The sequence below is a fragment of the Alosa alosa genome, chromosome 11 (assembly GCF_017589495.1).
Source record: "Alosa alosa isolate M-15738 ecotype Scorff River chromosome 11, AALO_Geno_1.1, whole genome shotgun sequence".
In the NCBI taxonomy this organism is placed as follows: domain Eukaryota; kingdom Metazoa; phylum Chordata; class Actinopteri; order Clupeiformes; family Clupeidae; genus Alosa; species Alosa alosa.
The window spans coordinates 34,681,472-34,699,965 of record NC_063199.1 but is presented as its reverse complement, the minus strand read 5'-3'; positions in this window follow the sequence as shown (position 1 = coordinate 34,699,965).

Below are 18,494 nucleotides of genomic sequence, written 5' to 3'. Positions count from 1 at the left end.
TAAAACTTTAAAGTAATTATACCTTTTATGGATATACACTCTTTTTAGGAAGTTCGCACACATGGTGGACAGTCACACCATATGACATTTTTTATGTTTGGATGATTATTTTAAGTCAAAAGTGAAATACAAATCCAATAAATTTAATATGACAGAACTTGAACCTACCAGACCTACAACATTTCCATATCAATTCTTAACAATTGCCATTTTTTATAAGTGTGTGACACATGGACAGTCTGAATTCTGCTATTTGTCATCTACCCACTCATGGTGAGTGCTGTCCTTCTTCTTCAGAATGCTTTTCAACTACGCCATTCAAATTCAGAACCCTTTTCTACTACACGATTCAGACAAGTCAGCAAACTGCTCTGGGTTTGGCACTGGGTAAGTGGACCTGGGTAAGTGGACAACAGGCTTGGCGAGGCGTCTTGAGACCAGTGAGAGGGCCAGTGAGGTGCCCCTGCTGATAGCGAGAGACAGACGAACGCAGCGCAGCGCTGACCGAGGCGCACAATTGATTTCACGGCCCCGTGCCCACCGCTGGCTGTCAATACGGTCAATAAAGTCCAGATTGTAAAAGAGAGTTTTTGTTTCTCCCGAGGAGCGCAAACAGATCTATAGGCCAATCTGCACAGTGGGCATAGAGGGCTCTGGAGAACCCTAGCCAGCCAGCGCACCCGCGTCCAGAGTTATGCTGATATCAGCAGCGCACTGATAGGCTCATGAACTATCCATGTCCTGCGTAAGGCCTTTTCAGACAATGTCATTTGGAGCCGGAGTGCGCCACACCTATCCCATTCGCCACCTGTCACATGGCCATTATTGCTATCGACGAGAGAAAGCATGGCTCAGCCCACCGGGTGCTTGTAAAAAGTGCAGACGCCACAAGGTCTTCCGCAGCAGGAGACGACCTAGTGCACAATGAATGGTAACAGCTCCATGTAGTGATTGCAAGGCTTACATGATAGAGAAGGGGCTGTATGCATGTGTGTGCGTGGGGATGGAGTTAAGAATTACGACATGCACGCACTGTAATGGCTGCAGCTGATGTGGGTCTGGCTAGCACTAAGACCAGTGGGACCAGATGCAGAGCGAGTCCGTTTGTATTTATTTTCCAAAGGCGGGGAACAGTGAGGAATAATAAAAGCCGAGATGCCTGTCATTCCGATGGCTTCTCTGATTGATTTCAACAGCAGGTGCATTTCTCCTGACCTTCGGGGCGAAACAATTTTCCAAGCCTGTTCTGCAGCTTGCGAGGCAGAATTGACTCATAAAAGTTATGTGGTCATGGAAGTGATTCTATAAAAGTTTGAAACATACATTTGTTTGGGAAACTATGCACTTAGAGCTGGACCCAGACAGTGAGGAAATGCATGGCGACATCAGCATGGATAAATATCCAATATGTAGCCATAGCTATTGTCTTTTGTTCCCTGTACAACACAATTCAAGATGCATGATACTGTATTTCCTCATCTCCTTCAGATGTGATTTTTTGTGACTAAGCCGCAAACACAAAATGAGGAAGCACGATACGATTCTGGAGGAAGCAATTTGTGTTCATCTCCAGCTGGGTGGAAAAGGGCTCTCCTCTCTCCTCCTCTCCTCTCCTCTCCTCCTCTCTTCCTCTCATCTCCTCTCTTCCTCTCTCCTGTCTTCCTCTCTTTCCTCTCCTCCTCTCTTCCTCTCCTCCTCTCTTCCTCTCCTCATCTCCTCTCTTCTCTCTCTTCCTCTCTCCTCTAGGTCTTTTTGTGTTTTATCATTTGTATGCCCTTCATCATGTAGTCCTGAGCTGCACACAAATGCATACACACACAAACACACACACACTCTCTCTCTCTCTCTCTCTCTCTGAAAATATACACACACACACACACACACTCTTGTTCTTTTTCTCTTTGAAATACACACACCGACTCCCAAACAGTTGCTTGCAAAGATCGAATTTGGCTCTCTTTGCATTACTGGCTGGGAGAAAAGTCATCTCTGAGCAACAGGGATAAGCTTCAAATCTTTAACTCTCCATGACAAGGCAAGGCAGGAGAGTGCAAGGTTCCCACTAATAAGACCACCCACGACTAAGACCCTATTTGGTGCACACAGGTTAGTTAGGGATTAGAGGGACGCCCAAGAGGCATGGAACCTTATTTACAGCTCTCCTGATAAGAAGAGGACATAATACCAAACTGAAACTGATATGGAGTTACGGCTCTGGGATGGGTTACGTGCTGCCTTCAGCTGCTGAAACCATTACGTAAGATGGAAATGGTAATTGTTTCGGTTTAAAATCATACCATAAAACCATAACTTTGATCTAAGAAGCAATTTTATCATATCAAGTTCATCAAATTGCCCTTAACATTTGGGATACTATCTGCACTAAATGCATTTAGCACAGATGTTTTGTGAAAGACAAGTGGTTGTCGGGCCATTGTGTGCTTGAGACGAATGGAAAAAGACTGCTAAGCACAGTGTTGTTTAACTCTGAGGTCAGACAGCAACAGAGGTCAAATGACTCTCCTCGTTTATATTAATTGCCAGTAAGACCGTCAAAGAAAGCGTTACAGACCATTTTCACTTCTCTTCAAATGCACCAGCTGGTGTTGACCTAATATGGAGAAGTAGAAATGATAACGTTGTGCATAAACAGAGGGAAATATTTCAGGTCGCTCTTAAAAATTCAGTGGAAATGTGCCCTCCCTGTCCAACAATCACAGTACCACAGATGTCATTCATGTGTTTACCATATAAGGATAATTCATATTTACATGTCACATACTCCCATTCACATTATATAGATATTACAAACGTGAACAAGGCTGATGTGGTGGAAGAGCATCCAAGTGGACTTCAGAGGACTGGACCATGTCAGAAACACAGATTTCCCATCAGTCTATTCAGTACCCTGGAGGGAGGCGCTCTTGATTTGCAACTTTTGACAGAAGACACGAAAACAAATAAAGCGCTGCAGCGCACGACAAACAGCTCACTGGCACCACCTGTCTCTGCTACAAACGGTCTCCAGGGACGACCATTGATTTCCCAGTTATTAGGAACACAAAATTATTGGATGTCAGATGATGGAGTGCTGGGAGTCTGAAAGTATTTATTTTTGGAGGTGATGTCACAGCAGAGTTATCCAGTGGTTTGATGAAGCCCTGGACTGAGAAGCGTTCTCAAAGGTCCAGACTGCAGCAGTGTAGAGCCGTCTCAACCGGCCGGACAATAACATGGCGAGCAAGAGGTGATCGACAAAGCCTATGTGAAACCATTTGTCATGGCAGAAGTCAAAATGTGTCAGACGTAAAGTCATATCACTGGCTTCAAACTACAAGTTTCATCCAGCATACGTTAGACCGGCACATCCGGGAACTTGACTCGTGACAAACGTTCCCGCCCCTTTCGGGGGGAAAACAAACAACCCCTTTCATTAACTCCAACGCAAATTAGGGTCAATAAATATTTAGGGTCAATAAATATTAGGGTCAACAATAAAATTTGTACAGAAATCGCAGGAATAAATAATAACAAAAAATACCACAAATCAATATGACCACTCAATACATAACCACTTTGCCGGTCGTTGACCGTGAAAGATACCTACAAAAGCTTAATTCAATTAATATAAAACGCCCCTTCAGTCTCGAGTGCGAAGTGGTGCAACAACCCCACTCAGTGACCAGAAGTGTCATACGGTCTTCTCTTCTTATGGCTTGTAGCCATAATTTTCTTCTGTCAGAATTTTTTTTGAGGACATGGTAGGCAAAAGAAACTCAGGGAGGGGTTCTTAGCTGTGTGGTTGGTACATGTCTACCGGTTCACTCTGGCTTGTTCTGAGGGAATGTTTTCCCCTCAAAAGGGGCATGGCGCAAACAACCTGCTCTGTGTGACGCGGGTCCGGTTGTAAGTATTACAACTGAGGTGAATATCACGACAAACCAGAATGACTTATATATTGGTCAACAATGCTTCTTATATATCGGTTAACAATGCTTCTTATATATCGGTTAACAATGCTTCTTAAATATCGGGTAAGATTGCTTGGAAATCCAAATATTGATCCATCCACCATGTACACCAAGAACAGAATCTTCTTTATCAGCATGTGCTGGTCTTGGATTGGCCTGCTACACTCCTGGCGTACATACATACAGTCAGGTAACAGTAGCAGACCCACCATCTCTTTATGGACCTTCAGGCTCAAGACTAGAGCACGTCATCTTCAGCTGCTGTAAAAACATGTCTTTTGTCCAGCAGTCATAGCTGCAAGGTATCAATTAAGCACATTGTTAATTAAGTATCTGTGTGGAGTCTGCAGGATCGAGGCCCCTGCAGAGACTCCATTAGATCCAGCCTCTGCCAAGGACAAAGCAAAGCGCGCCATCCACCAGGGTCACTGCAGGTCACTACATCCTCGCCGTTTGCCTTGCGGGTGCCACGGACAGGCACGGTCCGGCGAGCTCCGGGGCAACACGTTAATCCACAGGAGATAAACGAAGGGCCCTGGGAGTGGCCTTGGGGGAATGGTCTCCAGCTCATAGCACACGGCCAGATGAACCCAAAGGGGAGCAATATTCACAAATCAGCCAATGGTTATGAGCGAAGGAGAAGTGCCATCACTCAGCCTGGTCCAGTGTGGCGTGCTGGAGGGCTTGGGCGCGTGTGTGTGTGTGTGGGGTGGACATCACAGTAGCTAGCAAGATGCTCTCAGGCATTCATCCATAACTGCAAGGGGAGGTGTGAAAGGCTTTTGCTGAGAAGCGACTAGCACATTTACACGTTCGGTAAACACATACTTCAAAATGGCTCGCCGCGAGGCCGTGTCAGCGACGCCCTGGCCCTGTGTCGGCCACTTTCAAATGCATGGCTGCAAAAGACACTCGTGCCATGTGAGAAATATGCCAACATCACAAGTGAAATATTCAAGAGAGGACATATCGGTGTGTTTATATACTATATATATATATATATTATCTAGTATTTGTCAGTCCGACGGCGCTGAAAACCGATGAAAGGTAGAAAAAGCACAAGGACATATTTTTGTCTACAAACCTTGCAGACGTCCTTTTTATTCTGTTGAGCTGTAACAACTCTATCTACAGCAGAATACATCATACAGAACTGCCATTAGATCCAGAACACATCATACAGAACCGCCATTAGATCCAGAACACATCATACAGAACCGCCATTAGATCCATTCCCTTAGATCCAAACTGGTGACACAATTGTCAGATATTTCTTTGAGCTGTTGAGTAGCATAAATACCTTAAATTGGGCTACCATAACGTAATTCACTGAGTAATTCACTCAAGTCTGATACTTGTTTTTGTAAGGATTTTTAAACAATGATCACAGTCAATCTTGAAAATCATCCTGCCAAATTAACTGAAATGAATTAAAGACAAGACTTGAAAGTGAAGCCTTGTCATAATAAAAAGACGGTTTTGTTTTCCCAACGATTTTCTCAAATAATTTGTGGTTCACCAACACAAAAAAGGAAATGGAGTAGATTTCCCTTTCTACATAACTGATGATAGTTGTTAGAATGTGGGTGTATTTGAGTGCATAAACTTTCCAACATTCTTTATAGAAAAAGCTGCCAACATTAGTGCAAAATGTTCTGATCCTCCTAAACAGGTTTTTACTTTCCATTGACATTGTCCCCTCATTGAGGTAGAAGTGTCTGCACCCTACGACATCTCCTCTGCACCCTCAACACTGTAACCCATTGGCCATTACTGTCCTCATCATCAAAGTTCAAGGTTACTTTATTAGGAGGAATTTGTTTTGGATAAAGAGTAACGGCTGCCCCAACCACTATACAAAACACACACAGGGCATATAGCACATATGATCCACACAGGGAATATAGCACATATGATACACACATACACACAGGGCATATAGCCAGAGATGGCAAAAGTACTCAATTCCCGTACTCAAGTAGAAGTACAAATACTTGTGTTAAAAAATACTCTGGTAAAAGTAGAAGTACTGATTTAATTTCTTACTCAAGTAAAAGTAACAAAGTACAGGCTTGGAAATTTACTTAAAGTATAAAAGTAAAAGTAGTCTTGTGAATGACAACCATTTTTATGCAAAAGTCCCTGGAGCACACAAATGTTACTAGAGTGCAACAGTCTCTCTTTTTAATTCTTCCCATAACCTGTTGGGCCATTTCTAGGCTTTCCCCCCCAACATTGCACTGCCTACTTCAGAGGCCAGTGTGTTCTTTTGGCCTATCAAATGTTGGACATCTTTAGAAAGCTAAGATCCTGTAGTTTCTTAGGAAGCACTGGCACAGAGTTACAGAGCCGAATATTTTTTTTGTCTTTCTGCCGGATAACAAGCATCTCTGAACAGACCACATTTCAGCCCTCTAGGTCACTTGATATGATTTTAGAAACACAACTGAGCCTTAGGACCAGGTCTTGCGAAGCTGTGTGCAAAAGTAGATCAATATATGAAAAATGAGCACTTTAGACCATAATTGGCCAAGGAATGTTCATGCGTTTTGTAATGCCATATGGAAACTCCCCATAGGACTTTTGGTTACCCAAAATGCATACTGACAATAAAAGTATGCATTTCTGAGGTTTCTAGAATATTTGGATTGTAACCTATGTCATGTTCTGATATAGAATGACTACACAAAATGGAATAATTACACAATTTTTGCATTTTTGTTTGTTGGCTTCAAGGGTGTGTATAAGATGGACTATACTGTACATCTGCACAACTAATATTGGATAAAACAACATGAATATTTAATTCCTATGGATTCCTGTGAATATTTCAAGACCAGTAATGTAGTGGTAAAATAAGGTGGGTAAACTATGAGTTCTGTGATCACGGTAAGGTGGACTGCGCCATGCGTTATCAGATTTTTAGAAAAAGGCATTCAGAACATGTTTGATGATGGTGGAGGTTATTGTCCAATGTTTATAACAATACAAGTGGCATTAAGTGGTTCATAGAGTGTTGATGAGTGTATATATTGTTATTGTGGATAATACAGTGTGATTTTTAAATGTTAACATTTGTAATTGGTGAATAAACTCTTTTGAGAGGTGGATAAACTCTAAGAGGTGGATAAACTATTTCTGAAATTTCAGAGGTGGGTAAACGTTTACTTTTGTTTAGCCTCCTCTATATCCCTGTTCAAGACCCAAATGCTGCATATTGCTAAGGATATAAGCTACACTGCAGCTAGAAGTTAGGAAGCACCAAAGGCGAAGGAGAGGAGGAGGGCATTACTACTACGTGCTAACGCTAACGATACTGCCATCAAGCTACAATGATGAGGAGGAGGGCATTACTACTACGTGCTAACGCTAACGTTACTGCCATCAAGCTGCAATGATGAGGAGGAGGGCATTACTACTACGTGCTAACGCTAACGTTACTGCCATCAAGCTGCAATGATGAGGAGGAGGGCATTACTACTACGTGCTAACGCTAACGTTACTGCCATCAAGCTGCAATGATTTGCCGCGAATGAATGCCACCCAAATCTGTCGAGTCATCTTGTAGTGGTGCGTCAAGTGAAACACCTATTCCCATCCGCTATTGATGACGCGAAAAATAATAACGGTACTGAAATTATTGTAACGAGCCAGTTTTGTAAAATGTAAGGAGTAGAAAGTACCGATATTCGTGTTAAAATGTAAGGAGTAAAAGTAAAAAGTTGCCTCAAAAATAAATAGTAAAGTAAAGTAAAAATATCTAAAAAATCTACTTGAGTACAGTAACGAAGTATTTGTACTTTGTTACTTCCCATCTCGGCATATAGCACATATGATCCACACAGGGCGTATAGCCCATATGATCCACACATCCACACAGGGCATATAGCCCATATGATCCACACATACACACAGGGCATATAGCACATATGATCCACACAGGGCATATAGCACATATGATCCACACAGGGCATATATAGCCCATATGATCCACACATACACACAGGGCATATAGCACATATGATCCACACATACACACAGGGCATATAGCACATATGATCCACACAGGGTATATAGCACATATGATCCACACATACACACAGGGCATATAGCACATATGATCCACACAGGGCATATAGCCCATATGATCCACACAGGGCATATAGCACATATGATCCACACAGGGTATATAGCACATATGATCCACACATACACACAGGGCATATAGCACATATGATCCACACAGGGCATATAGCACATATGATCCACACAGGGCATATAGCCCATATGATCCACACATACACACAGGGCATATAGCACATATGATACACACAGAGTAAAAACCACTGACCAAGTGCTACTGTCTCCCACAATACACTGACCACACTTGATTCTGTTGTGTGAGTGTTGCTTACAGCACCTGGTGTAACCATAGACTGTATATACAGAACTGGACAGTGTGGCTGCATTCTGCAGTGTTCTATGGAATTGAAGCCGCCGGCTTACGCCATCTTGGAAAATTTGGAGCCAATTTGAGTCGCGCCGCGCAGCAAAAGTTGAAGCATCGCGCAGTGAAAAGGAGTCGCTGTCGGGCACGCCCACTCAGTTGCCACTCAGCGAAGTTAAACACGCCCTTGTCAAGTGAAACCCCCCTTCTCCTTTCCACAACGCGGAGGCCATTTCGGCGCCGAAGGCTAGCTGGCTGGATGAATTTTCGCGGCTGTGAGTTAGCTAAACAGTACAAACAACAATCGGTTTGTTCTTGTCTGGTAAGTGTTGGCATTATCAACTGAAGCGTTTTTTTTGTCTGTTGGTGTTCTTAAATACGTCGAAGAGAGCGTATTATGTTGATTATAGACTGTGACAATTTAGTATGGTGAATACTAATGAGCTAACAACAGAAATACTGACAGCGAATTGCATGCTAACGTTAGCAGCTACATTAATGTTACCGTTAACGGGAGGCTAAGTTAGTCGTTGAAGTGAAGATTAGCACACAGCTCCCTTAACAGTCGATGCATGATATACTTGGTTTTATTAGTTGTTGCTGTTTTCAAATATCTCAATGTATGCCATCTTAACATGGAGTAACCATTGACTGTACATGGGGATTAATAACACTAGACAGTCAGTACAGTATATGATGTGTGAGACAGTCAGTACAGTATAAGTTAACGTTAACGTAATGTGATGAAGCATGGACCTCATCAACCTCATGTTAATGAAACTACTAGCCAATTTGCCAGCGTTGCATTTTTTCTAACGTTAACGACAGACACCTCTGTTAGAGCTATCGTAACACCCCCAATTATCACCACTTTTGTTCAGAAATTCTAAAACAACGATGTTTTTTAACACTTCAAAATAACATTTACTAAATGAACCTTACATTTTTCAGTAGCCATAGATGTGTAGATTTGAACTAAATCTGGTTTGGTTCTTAGCGGGGAGCATTTACTGCCTGAAATATCCGATTTTGTTTACCACGCTCTGAGTTATAGTGCTGGCCTGATGGGTCGCCCTATTTACACCGTTTCAACGGCACATGAGCAGTTAGACCGAGAATTTCTCGTCATGAAATTAAAATTCCACTGGAGCTCAAGCGGTTGTGTACGCGCAGCCTTACAACACTGTTTACAGCTCTTCGAGTCCACGGTAAAAGTCATTTTTGGGACATAGCTAATGTAGATACACCTATGGTGTGGGTGCTTGCGTTTCTTTAGTTGTCCGCTGTCTTGGTTTGTATAGAAATGGATATTAAGTGACACATACACGCAAGACGGTGGAAATACGGGACCGACGGTAATAGGGGGAGTTCCGATACTTCTGTGATGGTAGGTCGGTAGCATAGACTGTAAAAAATAGATCGGTAGGTCGGTAGTTGTAGACCGCATAAGTGAAGGATCGATAAATGAAACGCCTGCATTAAACACTACGCCAAGAACCAGTCAATTCCCAGGGATATCGGTGAACATTTGAGAAAGACCTCAGTTTGTCATCTAACGTCCATGATCAGTCATACTGATAATTATTTTTCAAGCTGACGCAAGTTAATAACATTCACACCGCATATTTAAATGTGTAGTTAACATTAGGTAGGCTCTCAAGTTTATTGCACACATATATTTAATTAATTGGTATTACTAGTGGTGCTGAGTGCCTGATTAGATGCTTTGTAATGTTGTAAAATTGTCTGACTAACTTTATTGTAACTTTCCTTTTTGCAGGTAAGATATGGGTGATGGCTGAATGTACTGGAGGTGGCGGCAAGGTGGTCTCCATGGTCTACATCAGTCTGCAAGCAAGGGAATGCCTACGTGAAGTGGTTTGGCTGGGGTGGTCTGAGGTGGCATGTCCTCCCCCTTTCTCCAAGTCCCCTGACATCCATCTCCCTGACATCCATCACCCACCGTCACTGGATCAACCTGAAGCCCCTTATACATGGGACATGGCACAGCACCACTACGTTCTGAAAACACATGACTTTCAATAACTTGCGTTGCACCAAGAAAGGTCTGCCACTGCTATGAACTTTCTGTTAATGTGACATCATTCATACTTGAGGCTGTACACATCCCTTTGTTTCTATTTTCTTTATTGATGTCACCCAAACTTCAACTTTCTGTATGCCCCTGAACTCACACAAATTGTAAATTGCAATGCGCCATTTAACCAGTGGTGTAGTCTAGTTAGTTAGTTGTAGTGGTGGGTATACTGAGATGATGATGCTTTTTAAATGGGTTTACTGTGTAGTCCTGTGTAGACTATACCATACCACGGTCATTTAACTGCCTTGGTATTTAAGTCAGAGGCCATTGCTTAGTATTTTAACTGTAGCCTACACAAAGATGTACAGTAGACGTTACAAGAATATTAATATCAGAATAATTATTGGTTGATACTAAATCAATATTGAATGTTTTTTTTAATTTATTTTGTGTGTGATATCATTCAGAATGCTGCAACATGACTGGTCTTCAATCAGCCAAAGAGGACACACTGTAACTCCTCTCCTAGTTACTCTCCATTGGCTCCCTATAGTAGCCAGAATTCAATTTAAATCTCTCACTTTGGCCTATAGGACACTGACTGGATCTGCTCCTTGTTATTTTAATTCAATGATCAAGATATACATCCCCAACCGCCCACTGCGGTCTTCTGATGAGCGTCTGTTGTGTCGACCAGTCTTAAACGCTAGGTCAAATTCAAGACTCTTTTCATCAGTGGTTCCATGTTGGAATGAGTTGCCCAGTGCTCTTTGTTCTTGTGATAGTTTTTGGTCTTTTAAGCACTTCTTATACATTATGGTTTGTATGCAGTAGTACTGTTTTATTTTCATTATAGGTTGTTGATTAATTTGACATTGTTTATTATTGATATTCTCCTTAATGTAGTCTTACCATGTTTTTGTTATTATAATATTGATTGAATGGGCATTATTATTTAGTATTGCTTTCCCCCCTCATTTTCATTGTTTATTTCATTAGGCTATTGATTGATCCCCGTTTTAAGTATTATATCATCATCATAATGTGGTATTTTCTTATGCACTTGAAACAAAGAATAAAAATGTTTCTTTAAACGTAGTACCACTTTAAACACATCACACACTTAACAGCAAATTAGCTTCCTGATGTGTAAAATGTTTACAGAGTATCCTGATGTAGTAGGTCCATGTTCTCATATTTTTACAGCTGACATGAAGGCTGCAGTACATTTTTGATTTATAATGGAGCACCCTCTCTGGTGAAAGACTAGCAAGCCTGTGATAGAGTAATACGATTACAGACATATTGAGAGAGCCTATCAATGAGTTGTCACAGTTTTCAATTTAGACATATTATTTTGAAATGATGTACGTCTACGGGAGGATTTACACATCACTGGCAAGACCTGATCAAATCATACCAATGCAAAATGCTTCTCCAGCAGTGCAATCGCAGGTAACAACGATACTTTAACGCATTTGCAGGTACCGCTGTTCTAAGCATACTAAGCAAATTGGCCATTTGTAACTTTGAATCCCTCCTCACGTTAAGCTATGGTCCAATAATGGTTACGTTAAACCATTTGAAACAAGTAGGACTGTAAATGATGGTGACTATGGCTAATGTCACTTGGGATCAATATAGCAGAGCCCTTTTACTTTACCTATCAACTGGCTAATGCTAGCATGATGTAGCATGCTATGAGCTAATATACTTAGCATCAACTTAGTGCTAGTTCTTTCTACGAAAGAACAGCACATATCTTTTTTCACAAAGAATCTGTCACAACTAACAATGATGTCTCTTACAAACAACTACACAATGTATGACTATCAATTTTGTATTTAGTCAGACTGTGATAAGATATAGCCTAATGATAATAACAGCAACACTTATTTAGGTTAGATTATGTGTCGAAATCAGGTGTCATTAAAATAAGTGGCGATGGCGTGGTAGTGTCTGCAGCCTAGGCGGTAAAACATAATGGACAAAGCGTCAGGTCTGCAGCCAGCCAGCTGTCAATCATAGGTGTAAACAGCCCTTTTTTAGATTTGTTAATATAACATAAAAAAAATAATTTCAGCGAGAAAAAGAAAAATTGTGTGTATTGAAGCATCTTGAAAACTATTTTTTCGAATAAAAAGTTGTTGATACAAAAATAGTTTTAGGTGAGAAAAAGTGACACGGAAAGTTGGCTACTTGGCCATTGAAATACATGGGGATGGGTGAGGAGTTACACATTGTACTGCAGCCAGCCACCAGGGGGCTCTGGACTAACGCTCGCATCACTCTTAACAGATGGCACACTGTCCAGTTCTATATATACAGTCTATGGGTGTAACTCTGTCTTCGCTGTCGAATGTCTCGATCTACTCTAAAGACCGCACCTCTATTTTGCTCTTCTACAAGTGAGCGTTCAAAGCACATTTCCTCTATCACACATGCACACTCACACAGTGTGACGACAGCTGCTCAAGGCGCCAACCAGTTTTTCTTGGTCACTCAACCCCCTACCATAGATCAGGGGTGTGATTGGCAAAAGTCAAAAAAAAGGAAAATATACGTAGCACGGAGTTACCAACCCCGATTATTAGAGTACTAGTGGCCTGTTATAGCCTACATGACAATGGTTCTGTTCAGAGGTGGAAAAAGTATGAAAATATTGTACTCAAGTAAAAGTACCAATACCTTGATGAAATATTACTCAAGTACAAGTTCAAATACCGATCTGAAAATGTACTCAAGTAAAAGTAAAAAGTAGTTAATTTAAAATGTACTTTAAGTAAAAGTTACTTAGTTACTTTTTTTTTTTTTTTTTTTTTGAGGGGGGTACCAGAACAACCAGTTTTACCAAAGACTTTCTAATGAGGAGATACAGCACTCAAAAATCCTCCATAGTAATGTATGGGGTCATAGTAATGTATGGGGCCAAATGCCAATATGGCAGTTGTCTACACATCATATGTCTACACATATCACAACCCTTCCGCGGCAAAACGTCGACATGTGACATTGAGCCAATCATGTGGTGTGTTGTAAAATACATTGAGCCAATCATGTGGTGTGCTGTGAAGACATCGTGCCAATCATCTGTTGTGATCTCGCTGCTGGAGCAAGATTGGTGTCGTGAAGCCTACGCTCGCATTTCTGCTGAAATAGATGCCGCGATAAGTGCCCAAAAGTGTTGCAATATGGCGCGGGGGCGCGGAGTTCTCCTTTAAGTTTGAGCAGTAGTTGATTTTCAAAGTTAGTTGCACTCATCCTTGGGTCGCTTTGCAGTGAACCGTAATCCAGCACAACTGAAAAGCCCCTCACAGGCAGCTGAGGCAGGCAGGCCAATATTGAGTTGCAGAGAGTTTTTTTTATATTTGGAAACGAGCAGAAGGTTCAGCAGATTAAAGCGCGTCGTACTGGGGGGGAAAGTGGGAAGTATAGGGCCCCAATACAGGGGCACAACATTTTCACCAGGCATTAGTAATAACTCAGGTAATCCACACATAAAAATCCAAACAACTCCATAAGTAGAGTCATGTAATGAAGTTGAATAACAAAGGGGAAAGTATTGAACAAGCTAAGAAAAAGCACTAAGGCAAGGAAAGGGAAGGAACAGGCTGGAATCTGTATAGAGAGTAGTTATCCTTTCTATCTGTGCAAATTAATATAAGCTTGGTTAGTAGCCTAAATATTAATGGGCTAGGTTTTTCATTACCAAGGTGTCACACAAGAAACATTTCATGATGGATAAAAGCAAAAGCTCTCCCAAGACCTTTGCAACCTTATTGTTGCAAAACATATCAATGAAACTGGTTACAAATGCATTTCAAAACTTGAATCTTCCAGTAAGCAGCATGGGAGCCATTATCTGCAAGTGGAAGAAACATCACTGCATCATCAACCGGCCATGCACAGGATCTACGTAATATTTCTGACCAGGGAGTCAGAAGGATAGTCAATTCAAGAGCCAAGAGCCACTCGGAGAAAGCTCCAGAAAGACTTGAAGGCAGCCAATTCAATTAAATAGTTCTGGAAGTAACTAAAGATCAGGATTCACAAGAGGGACCCTGGAATCTGTTTAGAACAATGGGCCAAAATCACTAATAAGTTTTGTCATATAGGAAATGTCTTGAAGCTGTCTTTACAAACAAAGGCTTTTTCCACAAAGTATTGAAGAAATTTCAGTAGGCACAAATACTTTTTTTTCCTGTGTCATTCCACTTTAATACATAAAACTCTTATGTTTTGGATTTTTATATGTGTTAATATAATGTGTGGTGAAAATTTCGAATAGACTCACTGGAAGTTTAGGCTAGTTAAAAAAAAAAAATTAAGCGTTCAATACTTATTTCCACCATATATTTATTTTACCTGAATATTTTAACTTCTAAATTAAATGTCAAAATGAATGTCAGACGAAATTTAAAGGTTGACTGACTGGATTTTGTATACAAAACATAGTGAAAACTGTGTAAGGTCACTCTCACTCTCCCTTGCTAAAGAGCTAAATGGTTTGAATCCGCCTGCCACGATTCATAAGGTAGTCTATCTTTTGTTTATTTAGTTGAGCATCACTAGTAGTGGACCGCTAATTGTTTTGCTGCTGGTGCAATGTCTTTCTCCAAGAAAGCCAAGTCAGGTTACTAAAAACAAAGGCCAAAACAGGAAAAAGAGAGACATCAAAATGAGGGGAAACAACAACTGCTAATAAACTTCTTTCCAAAGAAAGGTGAGCACAAGCGTCAAAACCACGAAATCCCATGGTGTTTGCTTAAATATCTCCGCAATCATTAGTGCTAAAATGAACTGAGACAACCCATTGGAAAAGCGGAAAATACACTTTCATAGGTTAGGCTAATCTGATGCATTTCGTGATCCAGCTCCATCTCCATCACTTTCAGAAAGACTGCATGGCGCCAGCTTGATTCATGTCCTGTTGTAGGCTACACGCTGATCATTATTACTAGGCTAGTGGTTTAGGGCGCGATTTTTTTTCTCTCCCTTTCCGTTTTTCAGTCTTAACTTTTTTTTTTTTTACTCAAGTAACGGATGGGATTTTTGATGTAGCGGTACAATACTTCACTCAAAATGTAATCAAGTAAAATTTAAAATACCGATTTTATAAACTACTTAAAAAATACAAAATACACACAAAAACTACTCAATACAGTAGCATTGAGTAAATGTATTTCGTTACTTTCCACCTCTGGTTCTGTGTTATACAGAAATATAGCCTACCTCTGACCGACAGACCTCCCCCCTCTAAAAAAAAAAAAACTCAGTGGATCTATACGAATTGCATGGGTCTCATATTCAGGTCGAAAAAAATGGAATTCCATTAAAAAATGGAAAAATCACACCCCTGATAAATGTTTTTTTTCCAGAAAAGATGGCTTCAGAGAGATCTGCAGTTCCGAATAGAAGCTCTGCAACTCTATATTTACACGAAACGTATGCAAACATCAACAACGGCAATTCTTGTCTGTGCCTCATTTCCGGTATCGCTACAGGGGATCTGCCTCTGATGGTGAGCTTGCGTGATTTCAAAGACCAGTGTCAAAACAGCTGTGGTGCTGTGGAGACCTGCGCTTCTTCTGAACGCTCTGAATGGACTCTTATGAGATGGAGTTGAAGTAAAGAACTCATCTTACACACTTAAAATCATCATACAAATCATATGGTACACTCTACCATTGTAGATGATCATCTTACTCTCTTAAAATCATACACTCTACCATATAGATGCTCATCTTACACTCTTAAAATCATACACTTTAATGATCATCTTACACTCTTAAAATCATACACTCTACCATAGTAGATGATCATCTTACACTCTTAAAACAAATGTGCTGTCCCTATCTGGACACAGAGATGACGCAACGCAAGTTGTGTTGTTTTCAACATATTTGTTTTAAGAGTGAAATTTTTTAACAGACACTTTTGAGTTCTTATACCAATATGAAATGGTACAAAAAGGCATGCAAAACACATAATGCAAGGTGACATTGGAAAAATGCAGGGCTTGTTTTTGATTATACGTTCCTGTGTTTATTGTTTACCAACCCTGACACTTAGCCAGGGGAAATGGGATTTCTCTTCACCCCAGGAGCATTCAATTTCTTGTCTTACAAAAGGAATGAGCTGACGAGACTATTTTAGGCTTTCTAAGAGAAAATAAAGATTGTGTCTCATGTTTTGCAGTGAAGAGAGATGAGATGAAATGGGAAATATAGGGTGCACTCTATCATTATAATCACAACTCTGTCCACAACATGAATTCATACCTTAGAAAGTAGTGATTTCATTGCACATCTTAGCCATGTGAAATAAGTAATCCTAATCATAGCAATTGCTTTAAACAGCTGCCAATAATCCATAATAAACACATACAGTATGCGTAGCAGACATAAGCAGACAAACATTCCGATTTCCAACTTTGGTGTCTTCAAAATGTTATTCAAAGATACTGTGTGCTATGCTACTAAAGACACGTCACTTACTCAACACACACACACACACACACACACACACTCTGTATATGGACATATGGTCATGGTATTGTAATGTCTGAGGTAATACAGAGTCTTCAATCCCTCATTGTGGGGCTCACCTCGTGGTCGCTCTGCTGTGCCCTGTCCTGCTGAAGATTTACTGCTGTTCATTTCAGCAGCTAATTGAAGAGCGCGGGTTCAGAGAGGTCAGCCCCACTCTGGGAAGGACGTAACAGGGGGTGTCCACTAAATATAGCAAATGGTTCATACAGGCTTAGGCCTGTCACAGCTGAAATATAGAGTGACCAGAGCAGCCTGGAAAGCACAGGGTGTGGAGAAAGTAGCTCAGTGTTACACGTCGTAAAAGGCCAAATGACCAAATAACCCTCCACTGCTACCATCGGTGCAACCTTCTTCAACGAGTACGGTATCCATGTTTTGTGTTTTGTGTTCATTTACACACATGTGATACACTAGTTTTTATTTATATTGTTTGGTGTCTTAAAGGGCATGTTTGTTAGATTTCTGTTTTAAAATGTTAACATTGAATGCCAGAGCCATTTCAGGGGGCTCTGCATATTACAATACGAAGGTAGACGTAAAATGATACACTGACTGCAGAACTCAATTCCTTGGCTCTCTGATTAGCAGCTTGTGTACGGTTGAATGCAAACATCTCTTCAGTACTGCCCTCGTGTCCATCCTACATGGGGCATTACAGCAGTATTGCCCTCGTGTCCATCCTGCGCGGGGCATTACAGCAGTATTGCCCTCGTCTCCATCCTGCGCGGGGCATTACAGCAGTATTGCCCTTGTCTCCATCCTGCACGGGGCATTACAGCTGGATGCCTCTTGACTTCCAGCTGGCGTGGGCATTACAGCAGGATTGTTGGGGGGGCACGGGCATTACAGGGATGGTTGGGGGATAGGGGGGGCAGAGACAGGGGTTGGGGGCAGAGTTGCCTTTCCTATAGGCGCTGCCATAATTGGCCCAAATGGGTTCTATTTAAGCAGCAAAATGCCACACTCTGGGCTCCAGAGCAGGCAGCGGGGATGGGCAGACATGGTCATCACTCAGTGCCTCCCTTGACTTTATCAGTGCCTGTGACCCCGTCATCTATCTAATTAGGCCCGATTTAGTAATCAGGCGGAGCCCTTCCCCTGGGCCATATGGCCACACGGAGGAGCAGGAACAATGCCTCGTTAAGCCCGGCCCTGCTCGTTAGGTGGGTTCTGGCAGAGACGAGTTTCTGAGATGGACTTGGATTCAGGAGTACAAGACTCAACATCACAATGTTCAGCTGTGTCTCGCTAATGACAAATACGATGCACGCTTGTACTGAGAAGCTATGACACACTGATGATCATTAAGAGAGGAGATGACGTTGTAAGCAGTCAACCTACAGTAAAAATAGACAGACAGACATCAGGCTAGCAGACAGACTTACAGACAGACTCAGACAGACAGACAGAGGCACAGATTGATGGATAATTAACATGAGTACGTACATAGAGTTCAGTAAGCAGGATGCTATGGGCTTCACATG